The sequence below is a fragment of the Pundamilia nyererei genome, unplaced genomic scaffold (assembly GCF_000239375.1).
Source record: "Pundamilia nyererei isolate P.nyererei 1_Seehausen unplaced genomic scaffold, PunNye1.0 scaffold00134, whole genome shotgun sequence".
Lineage (NCBI taxonomy): Eukaryota > Metazoa > Chordata > Actinopteri > Cichliformes > Cichlidae > Pundamilia > Pundamilia nyererei.
The window spans coordinates 465,327-477,391 of NW_005187535.1; positions in this window are offsets into that span (position 1 = coordinate 465,327).

Here is a 12,065-nt window from a genome sequence, read left to right on the forward strand (position 1 = left end):
AGAGGAGATAGAGGAGGCTAGAGGAGATAGAGGAGGCTAGGATGAGAAGGAGACAGATGATCTCCTGTGGTGACCTCCAAAGAAGAAAAAGAAAAAGAACATTATTTGGCTTCTGAATTGATTTGACCAATGTTTTGATCTATAGGTTTGGGTAAACTTTAAACAATGAATTAGCTTTTATACTACTGTGTTTTGATATTGGGTTTTTTTATGCTTGCTGGAACTTTTATGGTTCTCTTGGTAACTGATTATAGCATTTGGCTTTATAAATTAGTTATAAATCCATTATTTGGCTTCATTTGCCTGAATCGCTTTCAGTTTAATGTCCTATTCAATCTTTTAGATTTATAATATTTTATCTTTTTGTATTTCTTTTTACTGGGAATACCAATGTCCAATAATAGTTTGATAACCCATTTCTATTACTCAAAGTGGCATATTAGCTCCAGAAAGCTACACAATCTCTACAATTAAATTCTTTATTTTAGTTACGAGAGGAGGGTCCCTCTTCCAAGACAGACAAAGTGTTACCATATTAGGCTGCAATCTTCAAAAGTGTTAAGAGACTTATTTACAAGAAGCATTGACAATGAAGGATTTCTCAATAGTGGTGCTGGTAATATTTCTGGGGTTGCTGATGACATGTTGTTACATGCTGGCTCTTGTTAATGCAGAGAATACTCAGAGTCAGCAGCAACAACACATTTCAGTGTTGTGAGTAACTATGCAGTCAAATCGCATCACATCCAGTTCTCCAGTAAAGCAGCGTCTGCCAAATTCAGTATGAAACAGGAATGTTTGGTATTCATGGGTTCAAGTCATGATATGATGGCCCAGATGACACATGCTGAACACACACACACACACACACTTCAAAGTCTTGACTCACCCACTGTTTCCACCCACCACCGATCGTCATGCCGTGACTTTTTGAGGCAAGCCAAACTCTTAGGCAAGACATGGAAGGAGAGGGAGAGATACCGAGGAAAAGAAGGAGAGAGAGAGACAGATTGTTGTGCATGATAAGCAGAAACGAATTTACCTTTTATGATTGTTCAAAAGAAAAAAACAATCGCTTCTGATCTTCTGTGAAATTTCCACTGAATTGACGCTTCATGCGGTGACTAATTTGGCTTGCCCTTTTTTATACTTCAGAGGTAAGGGAACTTAGTGAATTTATTGTGGTGCCTGGGGTTTTCTTGTGCAACTCTGTGACGCTGGAGATATAAAGAAAAACAAACCCAACTGATAATTTTTATTTTTTTTACGCATTGTGTCCAGACAAAACGTCCAATTATCAGTATGCTGTAACTTGATGTCCAAGTAGAGCAAAATTACATTCTGTACTGTACTGTGAATCACAGCATGACCTGGTTATTGAAGAGGAGGTTTACAGCAGAGCCCACACTTCTCGCATCTCTTAAAATACCCACCAGCAGACCTGTGAAAGCTACCACAACAGATGGTAATCAAAGAAAGCTGCTCTTCACCTGCTTTACATTCACACTTACACAGACTCACATGAAACCCAGCACACTACTGCGCTGAAACCCATAACCTTTATCTGCACTTCCTAGACTGAAATGAGTAAGTTACTCGAAGCAAAGATGAAATAGGAACACGTGATCAAAAAGTAATATGTCCCCAAACAAAAAGGTGTAGTCATTTCCTGTTTTGGCTTGTGAACTAGCCAGCTTCTCGTACCTAAAATGGGTTGCAGAATCAATGCATTCTGCTCTCTTGTGCAGTGAAGAGCAGGGGTGACTTTCTTTGACCTTTTTTCCAAGTCAGTTCAATAAGTTCAGGTTATTTTACTTCTGAAATTACTTTAAACTCTTTCAGTAAGTTTAAAGTAAATAGCCAGAGGAGTTAAAACACAAAGTGATTATTATTCTCTATCATATTCTTGTCAACAAATAAAAACAGGACAATTGTAAATCTATCTTATTCAGTGATGATCCTAGAGTCTTTTTTCAGGGGGCTGTAAACAGACTGCAGACTTGACCTGCCTTTGCTCCATAGAAAGTCAATTTGGTCTTGGGTATTGTTGCCAAAATAAACATGATCTCTGCCGTTTCTAACGTCTAACCTGTCATGTTGTAGGACTCTTATTGGCTGTTGTTGTTTGTGCCAAAGCTTGTTGAGTATTAAGTACCCTAAACTGTAACTGTTGACCAAAAATTCTTAGATTAATAATTCCCAGACTGTTCCACCAGGCAAGGTGGTCCTGTTTTTAGTTTGCACTAATATCCGCAATATCTGTACCCTCAATAATACTCCTCTGACTAGAATTACTGCATGCTACCTCAATACCTTATTAGCATACCTTGCATACACATTTTATATTTAGCACCTTTCATATCTAGCACATTCTGTTTTTAGCTACTGTGTAAATCACTGCATGTTTGTTCTTTGCTTTTGCAAGTGGAGGTGTAGCTGCTCTGCAGTTTCATTATCAATGTATAATGTCAAAAGTTTGAATGTGAGTGTTATTACTTCTTTAGATAGGAAAAGTTCAAAGTTAATGAAGTCAGAGCTGCACGGTGTATTATTGGTTACAGTTCACATTAAACAGAAATAGTAAATAATCTTGGACTATGTTTGTATCGGCTCTTTCTTTTCTTAGAGCAAAAGGAAACTGATCTCTGTTGTTGTGCCAAAAACATGTATTTCTTTCTAAATTTGTTATTATGCCCTCTTTCTGTGAATGTGCTGTAGAGCATTTGGGCAGAAATTTGACAGTAACCCAGCCTCACTGCCTGTAATCAGTGAAAATAGTACAAAGTACACTGCAGCTATCTGCTTGGCTGTTCACCATCATTTGAACACATCCTCCTTGCATATAAAACAATACCTCTGCAAAGCCTTCCTTTTCAGCTTTGTGTTCAAGTTCATTTGAGCATCTATAAATAACTGTACATTTCACTATATTGTTATCTGTCTTCCCTTCCCGTCAGTATAGTGGGTCACAGAAGAGAAAGAGGAAGGAAGCCAGAAGAAAAATAAACACACAGAGTACTGAGAAGTAGCTGGTTAGCCTGACAGTATTAATGTTATTTTGAGGAGGCAGTAAATATCACTGTAAGCCTGTGGCACTATGTCAGCCAGCTGGATCAATGGGCGAATACAGAAAAAGAACCTTCGTTGTGTGAAAAGCAGAAGAAAGCTTTTAATATCATAGGGGTTTTTTAAGAGTGTTTCCCAGGAGGCTGTGCTTTTGTCAGAGTTCCCCTTCACTCGCACTCTGATAAGAGATATAATACATGGAAGACAAATAATTGCTACAAACAATTTCAGATAATAAAGTTTTCTATTGAAGTTTCATTTAAATTTACTCATTTCAAGAAGCTTTGAAGTGCAGAGGAAGTGAAAGTTGTTGTTTAGGCATGCCAGTGCCTTCTTCCATGTCTTCTGTACAGTTACAGCTAACAAAGGCTGTTTTGCCTGTAAATTAAACAGATTTGTTGGCAAAACAGCCTTCTGCTGCTGGATACTTATCAAGCAGACAAGTGTAAGCATATTCCTGCCAGAAATCAAATGTCTGCACCTGCAGCTCATTGTGTGTTTCATACGTAGCTGTAGATGTGCAAGCAGTGAGGCCTCGGGTCACTGACAACCAAAGATGAAGAAATATTTTTCACTGAGCTGTAGAATCGGTGTAAAACTTCAGTAATTACGAAAGTGGAAAAATGAAATTACTAGTAATGTTGTGGCATTCTCTTTGCATGAAACAGACTCCGTTTACAGTATAACAATATTTGTTTATATTTCAGACATTAACTCAGGTCAGCATCTGAGTAGTCATGCACAGAAATTAAGTTTTGACCACAATTAGATGAATCTCAGTACATCACCACATGCTGGATTCCCAAGCAGCTCAGAGACAATTTATCCAATAAGGCTTGGATCTGGCCCTGGGTCTTCTTGTACTGGACAGGTTTGAAAAGCCTTAATAAAGAGATGTCCATGAGGACTGCTACAGTTCACCTTTTCCAACATGTCATATAGAACGACACAATGTTCAGTTCTCTTGAAATGTAGGCCGAGCTAAAAAGCAAACAAACAAAAAAGCACCAAGACAAAACTAGTTCTGCACGAGCACCACACCGGTGGAAGTCAAGTCACTGGACCGATGCCCTGACTCTGCAGCGTGAGCCCAGACACCCTTTGGAGAATACTCGTTTGAGCCGCTTGTAACTGTAGTCATATATTTTTGGTCACTGCCAGTTGCTCTTGGCCATAGATAAAGGCAGGGATGTAGACTGAACAGTAAATTGTCAGCTTCACCAAAAGTAACAATAATACATCTAATACAATATTTTGGTTGATTTTAAATGGAATTGCAACACTGATAAACACACAATGACCATAAATAGAAAGTATTCAGACATACAAATGTTTTTCCACTGGAAAAATACAAGTTAGCGAACACAAAACAACCTTTTAACCTTGCAATGTTGTTTTTTACTTTTCAATAGTGTTAGCATAAGAACTGTGGCTCATCATCGAAGCAAACAGGACCTGACCTTCATAGGAAACGATATCTGAAGTCTTCCCATCCACAGGTGCAGAGATACGGGTTTTTTTTTCTCATTTACTTAGGCGTCATTCCCAAACTCTCCCCTCCATCTGTCTCCCCCCTTTTGTCTTTTACTTCCAATATCTTTCCTCATCCCCTGTTGTCCAGCCTGCTTCCTCACTCTGCTCTGCCTCCCCATCCTATTCTCTCATCACCTGTGTGGGAGGCACAAAGCCAAATCCACTCAGCTGGAATTAAACTCACTGGGACCACATAGCACTTCTGCACTTTAAATACACACATGGACTCATATACACGCACCTGCATGCTCAGCGGATGGAAAAACCTAGGCAGGGATGGAAAGATGTAGATAGGAGCGCTAGGAGTGGGTGATGGCTGGGGAGCGCCCACGTCACAGGAAGTAGGTATGGACATTACCGTCACAGACACACACACTCCCATGCATGCATGCGCACACACATAGTGCAGTATATAAAGCATCAGTACAAACACAGGCTGTTATCACTGGGAGCAGCTGTCATTGCATCGCAGAAATACACAAAAAAGATAACATAAAATAAAATTTGCAGGGAGGGTTGTCTTTATTCTGAATACGGTGAGATGATAGCTCGGTAACATCCACATCACCGGCGCCCAGTTGGTTACAGCTGTGGCTCTGCACCTCCAGTGTTTAAAGGAAAATTACACTATTACACCTAGACTGTGCCTCAAATTACAGTCTGTTTTCTAGACGGATTCCTACGCTCTGCTTGAGGCTTAAGTGCCTCTAGGGTATATGAGTCACTACTAGCACAATACTGTTGCATTTTGGGTAAAATGTAAGCCAGTTTTTGATAAGAAAGGAGAAGTAAAATAAAAAAATATGAAGCCAGTATCACTATTTCTGCTGCATCAGTTTCTACATAACAAAAGAACTGTGCATTATAAGTTTGATAATGGCAGAGGAAAAGGACTAATCATGGTGGCATAACAACAAACTTCATTAAGCATTTCTAAGAAAAAGGGCTGCTTACATAGCTGTTGATACATTAATGCAAAAAAAAAACCCCAAGCATGTTTTCTGTCACACTTCATTTTGGTTTCTCATCGCTGACTGGTTGTTAGCTTCTTTCCAGTAAAGAAAAATAAAACTGTAAAGAATGCAAATATGTTTATTACCAAAATATTTGTTTTCCTTAAAGGTAGATGTTTTAAGAAGATTAAGGTTGCCATAGCTATTTAGTATTTTCAGAGGTGCAAAGATCACTACGTGTGCGACAAGAAGCTGACCCAAAATATCAGCAACTTACTGCCTAAAACACCGTCTAGGTTCATATTTCATCTTGTATAATGTGCAGTGACAGATTATCAGTGCGTGGGTGAGAACTGTACAATGTAATCTCTTAAGGTGGACCATGCCTCTGCACAAAAACGCACACACAAAAATATAATGTATGCTTATTATGTGGCCATTCTGCTTAATTTTTTATAGAAGTGTGACATTTGTGGTTAAGCTGACGCGATGCATTACACTGAAGTTGGTGGAATTATCAGGGTTGCTGACAGGCAGCTGGGTTGTGATATTTCCTCTTTCTATATCATTCTTTTACAGTCTCACAGAGGAGATGAGGTGGGGGCTGGGCTGGTGACTCATACGTTGTCTGTCTCCATCTAACTACCCCCAATCAGGACGGCGGGAGGAAGCAATGTGGGATGTTTGACTCTCAATTTTTCTTTTTTTCCACTTTTCATATTGGCTGGAACGCCCAAGGGAGCCACCTAGACCAAATTACTCAAGGAAAACCTCTTTTTAAATTTTTAATTGTATTTTTTTTGGAGACGACATGAAAGTTATAGCATCCTATATCACTGTGGTCCTCCCCCACCCATGGCATCCATCATTCCCACTGAGCCATCAGATAGAATGAGGGGCTAATTTTAGCTTGTAAACTCGTCTCCTTGATTATGAGGAACTGCTGCTTCTTGATAACACTGTGGGTGGGGTAGTGGTTCAGAGAAGTATCAGGAATGGTAGCGGTAGTAATTTACAAGAGGAAGAAGAAGAAACAACGTAAGCATCACAGCTACCAAGTGGCCACATCACACCTAAGATTCTCAGTTATGCTGAAACACAAAAGGTTTCACATGATTTTATTAACAAACAAACCGTAAAGATGGAGGTCATCTTGACATCTGTGCTAGATTATGGCATCATTATGGCAGCACATGTTTCTCTAAAAGTTCTCCAAGGTAAATAATAAAAGAAATCATTTGTTCATGCTGTCCAGTGAGGGTTACTCCTTGCTGATCCATTGTTGTAAGACGGATGCTGCAGGGGAATTAAATTCCATTCATGGTCACGTGCTCATAATAGTAAAACAAAACAGCACCAAAAATTCATGCTCCACAATAACTGTCTCATTCATTAGCTGCTTAGCTACCGGCTGACTAGAAGCATCGTGTTACATCCTTGCTGGCAGAGAGTGAGCTCATTATAACATGATAAGAGAAAATGTTGCTCATTATTACCCTACATCCATGCCAGTCTTGCTGTAGTTCCCTCATTTCCTTTATTATCCCACCCAGGCCTTATTGCCCCACCCATCATTACTATGCACCATTTAACGTTTTGTTTCTAAGAGAATTTCTGTAGGTTTTTGATGGGTTAAGATTCCTTGCCAAGGGAAGAGTAACTTAGTCGGTATGAGAACATTTCTATAAAACATGTTCTTCTTTATACAAAACAGTAAAGTAGATTAGCTATATCAGCATAGCATTGTTTAAACTCCCCAGCCTGTCTGAATATTGTTGCTGACCTCGTTCATCCCATTATGACCTCAGCATGCCCATCTTCTGATTGCTGCTTCCAACAGTATAATTTACCAAATGATTTGAGATTATCTAAGCTCACAAAGCTCAGATCATCTCAAAGTGGTTTCTTGAGTTCACTGTACTCAAATAGCTTCCATAGACAGAAAGTCTCAATCCAGCAGAAAACCTCTGGGATACTGTGGAACAGGAGATTTGTATTACGGATGTGCAGCCGACAAATCTGCAGTTGTGTGATCGTATCATGTCAACATGGACCAGACTCTGTGCCTTGAAGATTAAGGCTGTTTTGATGGTAAACGTGGAACTAAGCCAGTACTAGCAAGGCGAACCTAATGAAAAGTGTATGTACACAAATCACTTAACTGTTGATAAATTATAGTTTCTGAATGAACCCCTGTTTTTCCAACAGAAAATGAAACAAGGTGTGTTCCAGTGGACATTAAACAACAAGGAGTATAAGCTTCCATTTGTTCTTTAGTAGTCTTATTTTCAGGAAAGTTCTATTAAACCTTAAAACCATTTTTAGAAGAATAAGGGTGTTTTTTTTTTTAGTAACCACCACTATAATTCTTTCCAAACCATTTATGTATTTTTCTGCTACATAAATGGTGAGGTTAGCTCTTTGGGTTATCAGTCACTCTAACAAATAGATTAGGACATGTCTTGTAATAAATTCAAGCAAGCTGCTATATTCTGTACATAAAGTGTCTTTTATGCTGCAAATTAATCGTTTGGGGATAAAACAGAAAACATATAATAAAAGACAAAAAGTCATGATAGTCTCTGTCAGGGCATATTGTTTTTTAATTTTTTTCTCCAAAGTGAGACACATACTTTTAATGGGAAGCTGTTAAAATGACCCTTGACCGTGACAAACAGGCCAGCCTTTTCTTTAAGCAGGTTCATAACAGGTTAACTGAGATCAAAATGACAGGGATGACTCAGCTGGTTGAAAAATAAGCTCACCAACCCCCACAAACCAGTGGAGACTGAGGAAGAATGGTCTTTAGGGAATACCCTCACAGTCATTTCATTTTTCACAGTAGCAAAGAAGACAGACTCCCTCTAATATGAGAGAAGTTAGAAGAGACCAGTAGCTAAAAGATTTCAGAAACAGAAGCAAAAGTGCATTATAAAAACTCTGGGCAATGCACCTCTGGATTGCTCACCTAGCTTTGGGGTTAACGAAGAAAGGGTTTGAGTCAGTCCAGTAGAAATCAAAAGTTTTTTTCTAATAGGTTTTTGTGGTAACACCAGAAACTTTTGCTCTCAGAGTATCTGTTGCAACATAGACTTAATTTAAATTTTGATCTCTTACTCACCTCTCTACCAAAAACTGTTTGGGCGTGTTCCCTAAAAAAGTCTGATTCACCTCCTGGAGAAGATTGAAAATCACTGACAGAAGAAGAAAACAGTGAGATAAGTTTACACAAAGAAGACACTCATAAAAAACTAATTTACAACATTTCTTACAAAATAAGCTGTAGAGTGTGGATGATGGTGACTAATGGTGTGGAAGCATCCTTTGATTATTACAGGGAACATGGCTTCCTGTACCAAAGAAATATCCCGTAATCTTAGTTCACCTCCTTTAAATTCATGTATTTTACTTCCCTTATCCCATTTCCTCTGACATATAATGACATAAAGTTTTAAATGAGAAATGCAGTGATGATTATGATTCTGAGTCATTTATTTGCAGCAGGATGAGAGAATAGCATCTAGATGCAGCTCTAGTGTCATCACAGTAGTGACTAGTCAGGTGTGATCATGTCTCTGGGGATACTTTGTATTTCCGCTTTACCTGCACTAATGGAATGAAGTGAAGTAAAATTAAGCTAGCAGTTCGGCCTCACACTACATTTTTTTTATGTAGCACTACTGAAGCAGTTTGAGCCATAAAATAAGAAAATATATCTGACATTAGTTTCTAGTGTTTCATTCTAAATTTATACAATTCAGGTTCAACATTAAAGGTAAAGTCTGTAAAATCACACTGCTAGACGTCAGTAGATTTGTCCAATCTGTCTATCTGTAGTGAGTGTATGCAATCAGTTAGTTTACCTCATGTCCATGTCTATATACTCTTGGTTGTAAGGAGTCTGGCACAAGTTGCAGAGATAGTGATCCCCATTTCTGTCCAATGACAGCAGTGCTGAGGAAAGTTGTTGAGGATATCCTAATCCTTTTGCCAGCGTTAGCTGCTGTTAGCTTGTGATAGCATGGAACTTTCCTTGAAGTGGAACTAATATTGTTGGACTTGGACACCTAAACACAAATAAAATCTCATATGATGCGTGAATGTAATCAGACTGTTTATCAGAGGGAAAGTATGATTTTTAGGATACATAAAAACATAAAATTAGCTTGTCTAATGTTAGCTTATAACCGGTTGATGTTGTTGTTTAGCCACCTCCTTGTCTGCTGTCCAGAGACAGGAGGCTAGCATAGCTAATGTGCTGGCAATAAGAAATTGCAATAATATCCGAGATACATAAGCATGCTGGTCTTAACCCACATGCATAAAACAAGATTAGGTGGATGTCCCACTATCTTGAATACAGAGCCACTATCCACGATCTTATTATTAACCATTAAATAACCTCATAAAGTTATTTGCTGTACCTTTAAAGCTGACATTTTTGAACTTTCTCATTTGTTTGTTTATAGTACTTAACAAATTTATTAAATCACCTGATATAAAAACAAGAAAACACATTTTTGAGAAAAAACTTATGTCTGTCAAAAATAAGTTTAAAACTAAAAAATATTGTTACTGAATAAGCAAATAATAAACTGAATTCATGTTTTGTTCCCAAATTTGAGCTGTCACACTGAACTTCTCTGAGACATCAGAAATTAATTAAGCATAGGATTTAACTATTAAAACCATAAATAACTGTAATTTGGCACTTTAATCAAAACATAGTAATCTGCTTTACTATTTTTTATCTTCTTTTTTTAAAACAGTATATTTTTAAAATTAATGGATAAAAATACTTTGAATAACTTTGAATAAAGAGCTTGCACATACTGGTGGATTAACCATTACAGAATTATTTTGGTAATTACAAATACAATTAAATTAGGACAATGAAGCATAAACCTTACATTAAATGGTATGCTAATAAATTTGTTATGCACTGTAATCTAAAGAAAATTGAGCTTTTTTTCAGAGTAGCTTCCTTAACCACAGCAAACTAATGATTAGCTGTTCATTTTCTTGCTGTAAAGATCAATAGAAATAGTAACAAAATCAAAAAGAAAGATCAGAAAGTCATTTTCTTTCCCCTGAAAGTCAAGCCCCAGTTGCCCGATAATGGGCATATAATCTACCTTTGCTTCAGAGCATTTTGTTGTTCTTCCGCTCTTAATGTGAATTAAGGAAGATTTACTCTATTTACTCTAGGTTATTGTTGTTCTTTGTTTGTCTGAGTTTTACCACTATAAATGTAAAGCTCAGAGTCTTTATACAAAAGGCTCCTTGGTGTCTGTTCATTAAGGAAGCGATCAATGCCCTGGAAATGAGCCAGTGCACCTGAATTCAATCAGCGACGGAGCTAAAGCCTGTTATCACAAAGACCTCTGGCACTGATGAAAGGGGACAAGGGAGGCAGACATCTCCCAGCTGAGAGGAGACGGGTGTGGTGAGACGCTAGCAAGGTAATTTACCCTGAGATTGGAATTCACTGAGAAGATCTGAGCAAGGGGCTGGTCAGTGGTATCCCAATTTATGTTTATAGTTTTAACGTAAGTAAAGCGGAAGTAGACTCTAAGTAAAATCCTGAATCAGCTATAAAGTGATATATAGATCAAAAATCAGCATGAATACCTATTGAATGCAGGCTATTGTAGTTTTAGAAACTTTGCATTCAAACACAACCAACCTGCCACTATTCGAACAGCCATCAAGTTTCACAGTTTGCCACATACAGGTATTTTTTATAGATATTCAATTAAATTCAATTTTATTTATACAGCATCAAATCACAACAATAGCCACTTCGAGGTGCTTTATATTGTAAGGTAGACCCTACAATAATACATACTGAGAAAAATCCAACAATCATATGACCTCCAATGAGACTTTGGCGACAGTGGGAGGGAAGAACTCCCTTTTAGTCTGTGTCTCCCTTAGCATATCAGACTCAAAAATGCTTTACACAAATGCAAGTAAAACATAACCCTCATCAAAAGTAATACAACAAAGTACTCTTAAAGCATACACTGGTTAGTTCATGTGCTTTGAGTTTTGTTTAGTTTTTTCTTTTTACAATAAACCAGGAAACTGTTTGAGAACTATTAGTAAGGAATATTTTTATTTTATGATTTACAGTATGGTGAATTAAAACTGATCTGCTGATACAGCAGCTAAAGCCATTTGACAAACGTTTATGGAAGACTTTGTAAAAATGTGCATTTGCTTATAATAATGTTTAAAAGCCTTTTTTTCCCCCCTGTTTTCCTTTTTTGTTTTGTTTTTTCTTGAGAATGTTAATAATTCTACCTTATAAAGAACGAGAAAAAAACTTTAAAATTATTGAGAATACAGTACATTATAAAATCAAAACGTCTGTGAACGTTCTCAGTCATCCAGGTCATCGTAGTCTAAGGAGCTTGGAGAGGTGAGATGTCTTTAAGCAACTTAAAGAAGTCCAGATGCTTTTCTTTCCAAGCTTCTTAGAATAAAATCAAAAAAAATTTTTTTTATTGG